Source organism: Drosophila subpulchrella, unplaced genomic scaffold, assembly GCF_014743375.2.
Source record: "Drosophila subpulchrella strain 33 F10 #4 breed RU33 unplaced genomic scaffold, RU_Dsub_v1.1 Primary Assembly Seq391, whole genome shotgun sequence".
Lineage (NCBI taxonomy): Eukaryota > Metazoa > Arthropoda > Insecta > Diptera > Drosophilidae > Drosophila > Drosophila subpulchrella.
Genome location: NW_023665613.1, coordinates 570,001 through 587,500, shown reverse-complemented (window position 1 = coordinate 587,500; position 17,500 = coordinate 570,001). Strand labels below are relative to the sequence as shown.

Below are 17,500 nucleotides of genomic sequence, written 5' to 3'. Positions count from 1 at the left end.
AGAGTTCAACCAATATAACGATCTTGCGATCGCTTGGTTTTAGCCTAATAAAAGCACATGTCCCATAAGGTTCATGTTTTAATTGCATGTATTAGCTCTAGAATTACCACAGTTATCCAAGTAACTGTTAACGATCTAAGGAACCATAACTGATATAATGAGCCTTTTGCGGTTTCACTTTTAATTCGTGTGTACTTAGACATGCATGGCTTAATCTTTGAGACAAGCATATAACTACTGGCAGGATCAACCAGAATAATGTTTTTATTCATATTTCATTCATATTTTTGAATAGAAATTAGCAATATAAATTTTATAGATTGTTTTCTATCGAATACGGCCATTTTTATATAGCATTCGTATACGTTTGTTGTTTTCACAATATATACTTGTTCCGCCACTAATAATAACAAGTTTTTTAATTATTGATGTTAAAAACACAATATTTTTTTTCGTAATACGTAATAATTTTCTTTATATTTGCATATTTCATTCTAAAATATCTTTTTTGTTCGACATACGTCATTATTGTATCCACACATGTACAATTTTTGTTTAACCAATATAAAATATTGAATTAAATCATTTGTATTTTGATGATAAATTTAAAATTTATCTGTATATATTCATATAAGACTCTTTGGTAATATATAATATAAAACCGAGCGCATATATGATATGTAAGTTAGAAAAAATAATATATATATATATTATTTTCTTTTAATATAGGGACACCTCTTTTAATTTATCCCCGCAGGGAATTATCACATAACTCAGTATGTGATAATGGCAGACCAATATACATATATATCAAGATTATCAATACAAAATATATATCATTATTAGCCTGCCTCAATTGTAATTATTTATTTGGATTAACGATAAAGTTCGGAAACAATTTGTTATTCTATGTATAATAGAAACCTTGGCCTTTGTTTCAACATTATTATCTTTGGGCTTAAAATATTAACCGTGGAGCCAAGTCTCATATTCATAAATGAATAAAGAAACAAATTTGACGGATTAATATCTTCTCTACCGACAGACAGTATTTTGTCACGTCAATAGTAGATGGCCGGCCCATTGACCATCCTATAGTAGTTTTTGGACCCAATATCTTTAATTCGGGTATTTTCAATTGTCTTTGCCAATCAACCGTTTGGTACTCTCTCATATAATAAGAGAATACACATATAATTCCATTATATGGATATATCTTCATTATTTTATTTGCTACATCACCCTATAATAGTTTTTGAACCCGTCAACTTCAATTCGGGTATTTTCAATTGTCTTTGCCAACCATTTATATGGTATTCTCTATTATAATAAGAGAATACTAGTGTATATCCATTATATGGATATATCATCTTCATATTATTTGCTACACCACCCTATAGTAGTTTTTGAACCCATCATCTGCAATTCGGGTATTTTCAATTGTCTTTGCCAACCAACTATACGGTATTCTCTCTTATAATAAGAGAATACAAGTATATTTTCATTATATGGATATAATGCCATTTATTTTTCAATATCCATATAATTCATTTAGTTTTGTATGTACAAAACAAGTTTTCTTTATAGTATTGACAAAATCATATGTTTACGCATAACATAAGTTTTGACCAATACGAGGAGGGGCCCGCCAACGACCACCTCCCTATAGTAGTTTTTTACCCCACGCACTACTGCGTGCCTGTTTACAGTACTAGTGCCAGCTATCACTAGGTTTATATATCATGTTTCAGTGATATATGGGTAAATTCTACCATTTATTCTTATGTATATGGCATTTCTATGCCATATTTATACAATCCATTCATATCTTAATGTATATTTATTATATTATACATTATTATGCCTTATAGGTATTATACCTATAAGCCATATCCATACGATTCATTCACTAGTGCCGCCCCTCACTAGGTTTATAATTGTTATATCATTGATATACAATTTATTTCTATATATATGGCATTTATATGCCATATCCATACAATGCATTCACATTTCAATGTATATTTACTTGTTATACATTATTATGCCTTATAGGTATTATACCTATAAGCCATATCCATACGATTCACTTATATAAATATATGTATATTTTTCTATACATAATTTTTTTTTATTTTTGTATGGATTTCTATGCATATCCATAGTTTATATGGATATGCTTGGCGTTCTATATAGTATTGACAAATTCATATGCATAACATAAGTTTTGACCAATACGAGGAGGGGCCCGCCAACGACCACCTCCCTATAGTAGTTTTTTACCCCACGCACTATTGCGTGCCTGTTTACAGTACTAGTGCCAGCTATCACTAGGTTTATATATCGTGTTTCAGTGATATATGGGTAAATTCTACCATTTATTCTTATGTATATGGCATTTCTATGCCATATTTATACAATCCATTCATATCTTAATGTATATTTATTATATTATACATTATTATGCCTTATAGGTATTATACCTATAAGCCATATCCATACGATTCATTCACTAGTGCCGCCCCTCACTAGGTTTATAATTGTTATATCATTGATATACAATTTATTTCTATATATATGGCATTTATATGCCATATCCATACAATGCATTCACATTTCAATGTATATTTACTTGTTATACATTATTATGCCTTATAGGTATTATACCTATAAGCCATATCCATACGATTCACTTATATAAATATATGTATATTTTTTCTATACATAATTTTTTTTTACTTTTGTATGGATTTCTATGCATATCCATAGTTTATATGGATATGCTTGGCGTTCTATATAGTATTGACAAATTCATATGCATAACATAAGTTTTGACCAATACGAGGAGGGGCCCGCCAACGACCACCTCCCTATAGTAGTTTTTTACCCCACGCACTATTGCGTGCCTGTTTACAGTACTAGTGCCAGCTATCACTAGGTTTATATATCGTGTTTCAGTGATATATGGGTAAATTCTACCATTTATTCTTATGTATATGGCATTTCTATGCCATATTTATACAATCCATTCATATCTTAATGTATATTTATTATATTATACATTATTATGCCTTATAGGTATTATACCTATAAGCCATATCCATACGATTCATTCACTAGTGCCGCCCCTCACTAGGTTTATAATTGTTATATCATTGATATACAATTTATTTCTATATATATGGCATTTATATGCCATATCCATACAATGCATTCACATTTCAATGTATATTTACTTGTTATACATTATTATGCCTTATAGGTATTATACCTATAAGCCATATCCATACGATTCACTTATATAAATATATGTATATTTTTCTATACATAATTTTTTTTTACTTTTGTATGGTTTTCTATGCATATCCATAGTTTATATGGATATGCTTGGCGTTCTATATAGTATTGACAAATTCATATGCATAACATAAGTTTTGACCAATACGAGGAGGGGCCCGCCAACGACCACCTCCCTATAGTAGTTTTTTACCCCACGCACTATTGCGTGCCTGTTTACAGTACTAGTGCCAGCTATCACTAGGTTTATATATCGTGTTTCAGTGATATATGGGTAAATTCTACCATTTATTCTTATGTATATGGCATTTCTATGCCATATTTATACAATCCATTCATATCTTAATGTATATTTATTATATTATACATTATTATGCCTTATAGGTATTATACCTATAAGCCATATCCATACGATTCATTCACTAGTGCCGCCCCTCACTAGGTTTATAATTGTTATATCATTGATATACAATTTATTTCTATATATATGGCATTTATATGCCATATCCATACAATGCATTCACATTTCAATGTATATTTACTTGTTATACATTATTATGCCTTATAGGTATTATACCTATAAGCCATATCCATACGATTCACTTATATAAATATATGTATATTTTTCTATACATAATTTTTTTTTACTTTTGTATGGTTTTCTATGCATATCCATAGTTTATATGGATATGCTTGGCGTTCTATATAGTATTGACAAATTCATATGCATAACATAAGTTTTGACCAATACGAGGAGGGGCCCGCCAACGACCACCTCCCTATAGTAGTTTTTTACCCCACGCACTATTGCGTGCCTGTTTACAGTACTAGTGCCAGCTATCACTAGGTTTATATATCGTGTTTCAGTGATATATGGGTAAATTCTACCATTTATTCTTATGTATATGGCATTTCTATGCCATATTTATACAATCCATTCATATCTTAATGTATATTTATTATATTATACATTATTATGCCTTATAGGTATTATACCTATAAGCCATATCCATACGATTCATTCACTAGTGCCGCCCCTCACTAGGTTTATAATTGTTATATCATTGATATACAATTTATTTCTATATATATGGCATTTATATGCCATATCCATACAATGCATTCACATTTCAATGTATATTTACTTGTTATACATTATTATGCCTTATAGGTATTATACCTATAAGCCATATCCATACGATTCACTTATATAAATATATGTATATTTTTCTATACATAATTTTTTTTTACTTTTGTATGGATTTCTATGCATATCCATAGTTTATATGGATATGCTTGGCGTTCTATATAGTATTGACAAATTCATATGCATAACATAAGTTTTGACCAATACGAGGAGGGGCCCGCCAACGACCACCTCCCTATAGTAGTTTTTTACCCCACGCACTATTGCGTGCCTGTTTACAGTACTAGTGCCAGCTATCACTAGGTTTATATATCGTGTTTCAGTGATATATGGGTAAATTCTACCATTTATTCTTATGTATATGGCATTTCTATGCCATATTTATACAATCCATTCATATCTTAATGTATATTTATTATATTATACATTATTATGCCTTATAGGTATTATACCTATAAGCCATATCCATACGATTCATTCACTAGTGCCGCCCCTCACTAGGTTTATAATTGTTATATCATTGATATACAATTTATTTCTATATATATGGCATTTATATGCCATATCCATACAATGCATTCACATTTCAATGTATATTTACTTGTTATACATTATTATGCCTTATAGGTATTATACCTATAAGCCATATCCATACGATTCACTTATATAAATATATGTATATTTTTCTATACATAATTTTTTTTTACTTTTGTATGGTTTTCTATGCATATCCATAGTTTATATGGATATGCTTGGCGTTCTATATAGTATTGACAAATTCATATGCATAACATAAGTTTTGACCAATACGAGGAGGGGCCCGCCAACGACCACCTCCCTATAGTAGTTTTTTACCCCACGCACTATTGCGTGCCTGTTTACAGTACTAGTGCCAGCTATCACTAGGTTTATATATCGTGTTTCAGTGATATATGGGTAAATTCTACCATTTATTCTTATGTATATGGCATTTCTATGCCATATTTATACAATCCATTCATATCTTAATGTATATTTATTATATTATACATTATTATGCCTTATAGGTATTATACCTATAAGCCATATCCATACGATTCATTCACTAGTGCCGCCCCTCACTAGGTTTATAATTGTTATATCATTGATATACAATTTATTTCTATATATATGGCATTTATATGCCATATCCATACAATGCATTCACATTTCAATGTATATTTACTTGTTATACATTATTATGCCTTATAGGTATTATACCTATAAGCCATATCCATACGATTCACTTATATAAATATATGTATATTTTTCTATACATAATTTTTTTTTACTTTTGTATGGTTTTCTATGCATATCCATAGTTTATATGGATATGCTTGGCGTTCTATATAGTATTGACAAATTCATATGCATAACATAAGTTTTGACCAATACGAGGAGGGGCCCGCCAACGACCACCTCCCTATAGTAGTTTTTTACCCCACGCACTATTGCGTGCCTGTTTACAGTACTAGTGCCAGCTATCACTAGGTTTATATATCGTGTTTCAGTGATATATGGGTAAATTCTACCATTTATTCTTATGTATATGGCATTTCTATGCCATATTTATACAATCCATTCATATCTTAATGTATATTTATTATATTATACATTATTATGCCTTATAGGTATTATACCTATAAGCCATATCCATACGATTCATTCACTAGTGCCGCCCCTCACTAGGTTTATAATTGTTATATCATTGATATACAATTTATTTCTATATATATGGCATTTATATGCCATATCCATACAATGCATTCACATTTCAATGTATATTTACTTGTTATACATTATTATGCCTTATAGGTATTATACCTATAAGCCATATCCATACGATTCACTTATATAAATATATGTATATTTTTCTATACATAATTTTTTTTTACTTTTGTATGGATTTCTATGCATATCCATAGTTTATATGGATATGCTTGGCGTTCTATATAGTATTGACAAATTCATATGCATAACATAAGTTTTGACCAATACGAGGAGGGGCCCGCCAACGACCACCTCCCTATAGTAGTTTTTTACCCCACGCACTATTGCGTGCCTGTTTACAGTACTAGTGCCAGCTATCACTAGGTTTATATATCGTGTTTCAGTGATATATGGGTAAATTCTACCATTTATTCTTATGTATATGGCATTTCTATGCCATATTTATACAATCCATTCATATCTTAATGTATATTTATTATATTATACATTATTATGCCTTATAGGTATTATACCTATAAGCCATATCCATACGATTCATTCACTAGTGCCGCCCCTCACTAGGTTTATAATTGTTATATCATTGATATACAATTTATTTCTATATATATGGCATTTATATGCCATATCCATACAATGCATTCACATTTCAATGTATATTTACTTGTTATACATTATTATGCCTTATAGGTATTATACCTATAAGCCATATCCATACGATTCACTTATATAAATATATGTATATTTTTCTATACATAATTTTTTTTTACTTTTGTATGGATTTCTATGCATATCCATAGTTTATATGGATATGCTTGGCGTTCTATATAGTATTGACAAATTCATATGCATAACATAAGTTTTGACCAATACGAGGAGGGGCCCGCCAACGACCACCTCCCTATAGTAGTTTTTTACCCCACGCACTATTGCGTGCATGTTTACAGTACTAGTGCCAGCTATCATTAGGTTTATATATCGTGTTTCAGTGATATATGGGTAAATTCTACCATTTATTCTTATGTATGTATATGGCATTTCTATGCCATATTTATATAATTCATTCATATCTTAATTTATATTTATTATATTATACATTATTATGCCTTATAGGTATTATACCTATAAGCCATATCCATACGATTCATATACTAGTGCAGCCCCTCACTAGGTTTATATATCTCATTTTAATTATATATTGGTAAATTCTATTATTTATTCTTGTGTATATGGCACTTATATGCCGCCATATCTATAAAAATGCATTTATATTTCAATGTATATTTTCTATATTATACATTATTATGCCTTAAAAAGTTATTATACCTACCATAAGGCGATATCCATACGATTCATTTATATAAAAGATATATGTATAATTTTCTATACATAATTTTTTTTTATGAATATATGGGTTTCCTAAGCATATCCATATAATACATTTAGTTTTATATGGATTAGATTGGTCTTCTTTATTGTATTGCCAAACTCATATTGATAAAATAAGTTTTGAACAATAAGAGGATCAGCCGCCAACCAACCAACCACTGCTACCATTGGAGGAACATATACTTACTTTTTATATGTCCTCTTACTTGAATGGTCCTCTCTTTACTTGAAAATTTCATTACCATAGGAATCTATTTATACATGGAATATGATTTCCACTACTTTTTCGCGTCACTAATAATTAATATGACGATACAGACTTGCTACCATAACATAAGTCTTGAACAATAATAGGAGCAGCCGCCAACCAACCACCAACCAACCAACCACTGCTACCATTGATAGTAATTTTATATGTCCTCTTTAGTTGAATTTCAATACCATAGGAATATTTATACATGGAATATGTTTTGCCACTACTTTTTCGCGTCACTAATAATATGACGATACAGTCTTGCTACCATAACATAAGTTTTGAACAATAAGAGGAGCAGACACACCAACCAACCAACCGCGCTGCTACCATTATATATACTTATATTTATATAAGTCCTCTTTACTTGAATGGCCTCTTTACTTGAATTTCAATACCATAGGAATATTTATTTATACATGGAATATGTTTTGCCACTACTTTTTCGCGTCACTAATAATATGACGATATAGACTTGCTACCATAACATAAGTTTTGAACAATAAGAGGAGCAGACACCAACCAACCAACCGCTGCTACCATTGAATGAACCATATATACAAACTTTTATATATGTCCTCTTTACTTGAATTTTAATACCATAGGAATATTTATACATGGAATATGTTTGCCACTTTATCATCGCGTCACTAATAAGATGACGATACATTTTGTTTGTTCAATATTTACTTATATATTGATGTTTCCAATTTAGGTCTTTTATATTTCTTCTTCCCTACCTTACACACCACAAACAAAGTGGCGTGCGATGCTGCAAGCAAGCATAATGATTATGCCCGCTTGCAACATCTTTATTATCGAATCATCAAGCAAAGGATAAGCTTCAGTGGATCGCAGTATGGCAGCTGCTCAACCACTTACAACACCTTGCCTGTTACAAAAGTCGTTTACAATTGATTCTAGGCTTTGTCATTGTATTAAATAATGCTTTTATATGTAACTAGCGCGGCATCAGGTGATCAAAGATCCTCCCAATTTACTATGTTACAAATTACATTGGCATCACATCCATTGTCGTTTATAAAGTAAATTATAAACTTTAAATGGTTTAGAAGCCATACAATGCAAATTGCCCCTTATTTATCATTGCAGTCCAGCACGGATACGACCTTAGAGGCGTTCAGGCATAATCCAACGGACGTAGCGTCATACCACTGTTCGCTCGAACAAGTATTGTGCCATTGGTCCGTACCTGCGGTTCCTCTCGTACTACGCAGGAATGCTGTCGCAACAACGTTTTGTCATTAGTAGGGTAAAACTAACCTGTCTCACGACGGTCTAAACCCAGCTCACGTTCCCTTGCATGGGTGAACAATCCAACGCTTGGTGAATTTTGCTTCACAATGATAGGAAGAGCCGACATCGAAGGATCAAAAAGCGACGTCGCTATGAACGCTTGGCCGCCACAAGCCAGTTATCCCTATGGTAACTTTTCTGACACCTCTTGTTAAAAACTCTTTAAACCAAAAGGATCGATAGGCCGAGCTTTTGCTGTCCCTGTGTGTACTGAACACCGAGATCAAGTCAGCATTTGCCCTTTTGCTCTATGTGTGGTTTCTGTCCGCACTGAGCTGGCCTTGGGACACCTCCGTTATTATTTGAGAGATGTACCGCCCCAGTCAAACTCCCTACCTGGCAATGTCCTTGAATTGGATCATACCTGAGTAATTGGAGTTATACCAAATTTTCAAATCAAAAATACATAAATGCACCGTTTTATTAAAGAATTTGTTTGCGATTATATAACAAACTCGTGATACTTTGATCAAGAAGCTTGCATCAAAACCCAATACCATAAGATATAATAAATATATCCGTATAATGGCTAGGAAATGATACACGTTCCATTTAATCAAGTAAGTAAGGAAACAATAAGAGTAGTGGTATTTCATTGGCGATACCAAACCGAAGTCTAATATCTCCCACTTATTCTACACCTCTTATGTCTCCTTACACTGCCAGATTAGAGTCAAGCTCAAAAGGGTCTTCTTTCCCCGCTAATTATTCCAAGCCCGTTCCCTTGGCTGTGGTTTCGCTAGATAGTAGATAGGGACAGGTGTGTCTCGGATCCCTCCGAATTTATTTTACGTGGCGTGTTCCACAATGAAGGGATTACAACCACGGCATTCTAATATACCCACAAGTGAGTATATAATGCACGGGTCTAGGTTAAGCGCCAGACCAACGCCCCGGACTAGAAGCTATAGCTATGTACATAGCATCCACCCCAGTAGCAATTCGAGTACTTACTTGTCGGGCAAGCACTCCCCCTTGCGTAGGGGCGAGATCTATCTAAAATCTCTACTGTTCTGTGGGTCACAGCACCCGAGTTGTATAACGCAACATCCACGTCGAGCCCGAGGACTCTACCCGCGATATAGGTGTCAACCACAGCCACCACGATACTCCCACAAGGGGGCCAACCTCAATGAGCAGCCTTGGAGCTGCTCAACCCGTGGTACCGAAATTACAGGCTCGGTGAGCCTCACCCCTTCAGCTCCGACAAGCTCGGATGGGGCAACCATTGCCATATTAGTCGCCTCCTACGACAAGCTATGGCAGGCTGTGGCAGTATTCTTCGCCGCTACCACACGGCAAAAGAGGTGTGGGACTAACGTCCCGGCGCCTGTGGTTCCTCCCTCGTCGCATCCATCCTTCGCCTCGAGAAGGCAGCATCGGCAAAAACTCCTAGGAGACGCATCCGTTCTGGGGTCTCGACTACTCCCGCGACGATCCATCTTCCCTGGTCTCGAACGACTCCAAGGGCATCCAGGTCCCGCAAATCGTTGTACAGGCGGCATTCACACAGTATGTGGCGCCAGTCCTCTCTTGCCACGCCACATGAGCATGCGGTCGTGGTGCTGAGGGTCCTGCCTTGCAGAAATGCGTTCATCGACCCGTGTCCTGTCAGCAAGAATCCGGCTTTGAGGGTAAAGACAAAGTCTTTCCTCTTGTAGACGAACGCTGCCTCTGGGAAAAACTCGCGAGTCACGGAGCCGTGTTCCGCGCGATCCCATCTGAGTTGCCACTCATTTAGCAGACGTTCGTCTAGCAGCGCCATCTTAGCTTTCCAGTCCAACACGGACAGGTCCTGTCCGTGGAGCCAGTCGCTCTCATCCAGGGGGACATCCTTCCTCAGCTTGAACTTCACGGCGATCCTGTGAGCATCCAGATCCATTGGAGGAGCACCAGCAAGCACCTGCAGTGCCACCGTGGACACTGTGCGGCATACCGGTAGGCATCCTAAAAGGATGGACCTCTGGCACGAGGTGAGGAGTTTAAGGGACTTGCCCCTACTCGCCGCCTTGTACCAGACCGAGGCACCAAAGAGTGCACAGGGGACCATGAGTCCGCTGTAAATCGTCCTCTTAGCACGGGAGCTGAGCCCCCAATCGACTCGAAGCACCCGCGCTAGTCCTCCGGCAACTCCAGCCAGCCGATCTCTGAGAGCAGAGATATGCGGGAGAAAACTCAACCGCTCGCCGACTAAGATGCCAAGGTACCGGCATTTGGTGACGTAAGGCAGGCTTGCTCCAGCAAACCGTACCGTCGGTCTCCTCGTGCGTGAAAGCTGTCCTTTCAGCAACATTATTGCCGTCTTGCTGGTTGACACACTCACTCCAACCTCAGCTCCCCAGGCTCCCACGATGTCCATCAACTGCTCGCCCTTCCGCTCCAGATCGGCACGGGAATTCCCGTCGACGAAAAGCAGAAGATCATCTGCAAACGCGCTCAGAGCACAATGTGGCTCCAAGCGCTGAAGCAGCACATCCATCAGTAAATTCCAAATAAATGGACCACTGACGGACCCTTGCGGGCAGCCCCGTGTAACCGCAACTGTGGCTGCTTCATACCTGCTGATGATGCTTGCGCTACGGCCGGAAAAATAGCTTTTCCACAAGTCGATTTCTCGACAGCCTACGTCGACAAGCCGATCCAGCACCGCACTCCACTCCACGTTGTCGAAGGCTCCCTTGAAATCGACAAAGATTCCAAGGACCCTCCTCTCGCGACTGTTGGCGACGGTGTTTTTGGCGTGCATCCACGCATCCTCCACGCAGCGTCCAGGCCTGAATCCGAATTGCCATCTGCAGCCATCCGGTAGCACATCCTTCAGCCGATTCACCATGATTCCCTCAAGCGCCTTTCCGAACACTGGCAAAAGGCATATGCCGCGATAAGAGGCAGGATCGCTCCTGTCCTTATCTGGCCCCTTTACCAGCGGTATCACTCTCGGGTGCTTCCACTCGGCCGGAAAGTATCCTTCCGAGATGCACCGAGAGTACAGCTTCGTCAGGTGCTGAGGGATGGCACGCCATACCTCCTTGACAATACCGCCCGTGATGCCATCCATACCCGGCGATCGCCGGCTTCTCAGCCTCGCGACGCTGGTTGCCACCTCGAAGGCTTCGAGGATCGGTGGGGCACCAGGGGGTATGTCTTCTCGTGTCGTCGACTCCGCAACAGGGAAAAAGTTGCGGAGGAGCACACTTGCGCAGTCGTGCCAAGTTACGGAAAGCGCGCCGTTCGACCGGAGACATCCGAGATCGGCTGTCTTCTTCCGGCCTCGGCATATTCGGTATACGTGCCCCCATGGATCATCCTTGTGCCGTCCCACGAAGTCCCGCCAGTTTTGCTCCTTTGTCGTCAAGATAAGCTTCTTGTACTGGCCTGAGGCAAATCTCAGTCCAGCGGCAAGTTGCTCAGCATCGTCGGTGCCACTCCGGCGAGCTGCCTGCAGCCTACGCCTCAGTCTCCGGACCTCTTGGCGCTTGGTACTCAGCTCAGGATTCCACCATATTACGTTTCCCCTCGCTGCAGGTATCCTGCGCCCTATCACCCTGTCGCACACATCGTGTACGATGGAGCGAAGGGCAGACACATGGTCGTCCAACGGCGATTCCTCCAGTTCCTCGAGACTCTGTGCTGCACTCCTTAACTCTACACTGAATCTTCGCCAACTTGCATTGGAGAGCTTCCATTGCGGTACCGGAGCTAGGCTCTCAACGGTACTGCTCGGATCTGGAGTAACCTCAACAGTGATAATGTTGTGGTCACTCAGCTCCCAGAAGTCAACTCTCCAATCGTAGGTTGCCCATACTCGCGCCGCTTCGTTGGCGAAGGTCACGTCGATATCACTTCTAGAGCGGTGATTATCGAACGTGAACACCTGGCTGGCCGTATTCAGTACACTGGCACCGCTTGCGATTATCCACTCGTTCATGAGCTGTCCCCGTTCGCGGTTCAGGCGGTCTCCAGAGTTGTCTGGGGATTTGCTGAACCACATAGGGGAGACTGCGTTAGCATCAAGTCCGAGGATTGTCGGTGTTCTGCTAGCTAATAGCAGAACCGTATCCAGGTAGTCAGTGTAGGGCTCCAGAGCAGCTAGATGCTGGCAGTATACGGAGGCCAGAAAGATTGTGCCATATCTTCCTGTGACACTCACGCACACTCCGTAGTCCGTCGTCAAAGCCTCGATGGGCATGCAGATGGCAGATGGGTCGTCCACGATGATGGCAGCTTTCTTCCTCCTATCGGCGAATATCCTCATTCCTCCAGGCAGTCCAGTGAGTCGCTTGCCAGCGTCCACGTAGGGCTCCTGGACTAGTGCGAACAGGTGGCCAGCATCTCTCATCTGCTTGGCAAGCTCGATGACAGCGCAACGGCCTCGACCACAGTTAGCTTGGATGAACCTAAACATTAATGTCTAGAGTTCACCCTTGCAAGCACCGCCGCGTATACCGGACATCCAGGGGACAGCATGTGGTGCCCCGACTGGTATCCCTTAAAACGGCAATTCCGGCAGTCCACCGGGTTCTGACATGCGCGCGCACTGTGGCCAGTCTGTCCGCACTGCCGGCAGACATTCTCTTTATACCGGCAGTCCTTGATCTTGTGGTCAAATCCAACGCATCTGTGGCACGCGTATGTGCGCTCCAACGCCCGGCAATTATAGGCGAACCAGCCAATGTAGGCCTTTCCGCCATCGAGCACGTCGAGGGCCGTGGTGCTGACTTCCAGCGTCACATTAACTGTGGCGCCGTCCGCCTGCGACCACGACTTCTCCAGTCGAACCTGCTTTTTGAACAACTCCAGACTCATCTTATCAGCGAAGTTGTTTTTGTACAACTCGCTCATAAACTCATCCGGCGGCGTCGCAGTGTCCACGTTGCTGACCACAATTTTCGGCGTTTGCGCTGGGCTTTGCTTCACCTCTAGGCCAGCTTCTACAAACTTCTTGTTGGCGACCACCTTTTGTATCTCGCCGGACGATGGGGTGCGGATGATGGCACCGCCACGCGCCAGCCCTCTCACCTCATGCAGACGTACTCCTAGCGAGGGAGCAATCTCCTTTCTGACTTTTTCCGCCAGCTCCTTACCCGAAATTTTCGGGTCGGAACTGTGGACAATGGCCGACCAGGTCTCGCGCGGTTTTCGCGGCATCGGGACCGGAACGGCGGATGGCATCGGGAGGCTTGGATATGCAGAGGCATATGCAGAGGGCATCCGCGGGGCAGCAGGTTGGGTAGTCGGCGGCGGCGGCGGCAGTGGTGCCTTCTTGGACTGCCGATATCGGTCTTCCAGGACCACGTTACGCAGCGCGAGCGCCGAAATAAGGGCCTCATATTTGGCCACGACGAGTAGCAGCTCCCTGGTGGAGCTCCTCACGATAACGCTGGTGTCGAGTATAAGCTCGGTGCGAATCTTCGCAACTTCCGCGGAAATCCGTCCGGGGCCACCCCTCACCACCTCCATGGCGTGGTCATACTTCACGACGTCTCCAGCGGCGGCGGCAGTAGCGGCGTCAGCAGCGGCGTCAGCGCTAGTAGCGACGTCAGCACTGGCAGCAGTGACGGGGTCAGCGGTGGTCTTGATAGTCTTCACCTCTTTTGCGCGCGATGCCACCTTCGATGACGTCATAGGACGTCCTTTGGAGCGCTTTTTTTCTCCGCCGGGTGTAACAATCTTCGCCCTAGCTCCCTTCGCGGACGATGCAGATGATGAAGGGCGACCCTCTGGTTGGTCGTCCCAGTCCTTGTCCGTTTCAACAATATTCGCCCACGATTCCTCGTCGAGCGCAATCAACTTAGCTTTTGGGTTGTCTCGCACCTTACCTCGGCTGCGCTTACCGTCGAGGCGCATCTCGCCCTCGCTCATTGAATCCTCCCCCTCCGACATCTCTTTGGTGGTGTTAAAAATGGGACTCAAAAATACACTCACCCAATTTTTGTTAAGGCCCAGTAGCCTTTTCAGCTCGACTCAAATTTTTAAAACAAAATAAATTACCAAAAATGCTTTCAATTGTTCACAAAAGGAAAACGCGTATTCCGCCGCTCCTGGCGTGTGTATGATCACGCGAGCAACACTACTTGACCGCGCAGCCAAACCGCGGAGTCTGATACCACTTCCGCCAATGTAACTTTTGAGGAAACGCAAAAACACGAATTTTCGAATCGAGCAAAAATAAACAGGTACGATTACTTACACTGCCAGATTAGAGAGTAGATAGGGACAGTAGGAATCTCGTTAATCCATTCATGCGCGTCACTAATTAGATGACGAGGCATTTGGCTACCTTAAGAGAGTCATAGTTACTCCCGCCGTTGACCCGCGCTTACTTGAATTTCTTCACTTTGACATTCAGAGCACTGGGCAGAAATCACATTGTGTCAACACCCGCTAGGGCCATCACAATGCTTTGTTTTAATTAGACAGTCGGATTCCCCAAGTCCGTGCCAGTTCTGAATTGATTGTTAATTGATAATCGTTATAATTAATAAGAACTAATTGGTTTAACCCAATTAGTATTCTTAAAAATTTTAGCAAGAAAGTTCCACAATTGGCTACGTAACTAAACTATCCGGGGAACAAGTGACCAACATAAATGCCAGACACTCTATTTACCCAGAACGAGCACATAAACCATGTTATTGTTTCCCAATCAAGCCCGACTATCTCAATCTTCAGAGCCAATCCTTATCCCGAAGTTACGGATCTAATTTGCCGACTTCCCTTACCTACATTATTCTATCGACTAGAGACTCTTCACCTTGGAGACCAGCTGCGGATATTGGTACGGCCTGTTGAGAAGTTTGCGTGTCCCCACCATAAATTTTCAAGGTCCGAGGAGAAAATATCGACACAACAGTATATGTCATGCTCTTCTAGCCCATCTACCATATCTCTCTGCGAAAGACTTCCATGGTAGTACGGCTATAAAACAGAAAAGAAAACTCTTCCGATATCTCTCGACGGCTTCTTTATGGTCGTTCCTGTTGCCAGGATGAGCACGAGGCCCATATTTAATAACAAACGGATACTCAACAGGTTACGGAATTGGAACCGTATTCCCTTTCGTTCAAAATTATTCAAGTATATTAATTAGCTTGATTTATATAATATAATTATATTTGTATGGCATTTGTGTTTTACTTGAAAATTTTCGGCTTTCGCCTTGAACTTAGGACCGACTAACTCGTGATCAACCACTGTTCACACGAAACCCTTCTCCACTTCAGTCCTCCAAGGTCTCATTCGATTATTTGCTACTACCACCAAGATCTGTACCAATGGCAGCTCCATGCAGGCTTACGCCAAACACTTCTACGCATACCATTGTACCTTCCTACTCACTAAAGTTTCAAAATTTATATCACAAGTAATATAAATCATCTACTTTAGCGGTAATGTATAGGTATACAACTTAAGCGCCATCCATTTTAAGGGCTAGTTGCTTCGGCAGGTGAGTTGTTACACACTCCTTAGCGGATTTCGACTTCCATGATCACCGTCCTGCTGTTTTAAGCAACCAACGCCTTTCATGGTATCTGCATGAGTTGTTAATTTGGGCACCGTAACATTACGTTTGGTTCATCCCACAGCGCCAGTTCTGCTTACCAAAAGTGGCCCACTGGGCACATTATATCATAACCTTGAACTTCATATCAAGAAAGTTAAGGTTCTTACCCATTTAAAGTTTGAGAATAGGTTAAGATCGTTTCGACCCTAAGGCCTCTAATCATTCGCTTTACCAGATAAGATTATTTTATATAACATTAAAATGCACCAGCTATCCTGAGGGAAACTTCGGAAGGAACCAGCTACTAGATGGTTCGATTGGTCTTTCGCCCCTATACTCAATTCTGACAATCGATTTGCACGTCAGAACTGTTTCGGTCTTCCATCAGGGTTTCCCCTGACTTCAACCTGATCAAGTATAGTTCACCATCTTTCGGGTCACAGCATATATGCTCAAGGTACGTTCCAGTTAGAGGCATAAATAATATAAATATCATTATACATAACTATATAGAACGCCCCGGGATTGTGTTAATTAGCTATAAATAGTTAAAAAACTAATCCCATTATTAGTCAAGTTAATTACGCTATTAGGTTTATATCCCAATAACTTGCACATATGTTAGACTCCTTGGTCCGTGTTTCAAGACGGGTCCCGAAGGTATCCTGAATCTTTCGCATTGTTAATCATACAAGTGCATATAATAAACACAAAAATCAATGATAATTATGCCATTATATAATTCCGAAAAATTAACGCACTGTATTCATATAAATCTATCAGCACTTTATCAAATTAATAACATTTATTCTGTGTTAAAATGCAAGCAAATTAATTTGAATAAACT

The 17,500-nt window shown here is 40.1% G+C and overlaps 1 non-coding gene and 1 pseudogene across 1 annotated transcript in view; both read right to left on the bottom strand.

The window, feature by feature from the left end:
- The window catches only part of LOC119562022, a 1,995-nt gene extending 1,738 nt beyond the window's left edge, over positions 1 to 257 (bottom strand). The window contains exon 1 of the ribosomal RNA XR_005221613.1: positions 1 to 257. This exon is cut by the window's left edge and continues 1,738 nt beyond it. This is a non-coding gene — a ribosomal RNA (small subunit ribosomal RNA).
- An 8,393-nt stretch (positions 258 to 8,650) lies between these two features.
- The window catches only part of LOC119562065, a 9,431-nt pseudogene continuing 581 nt past the window's right edge, over positions 8,651 to 17,500 (bottom strand).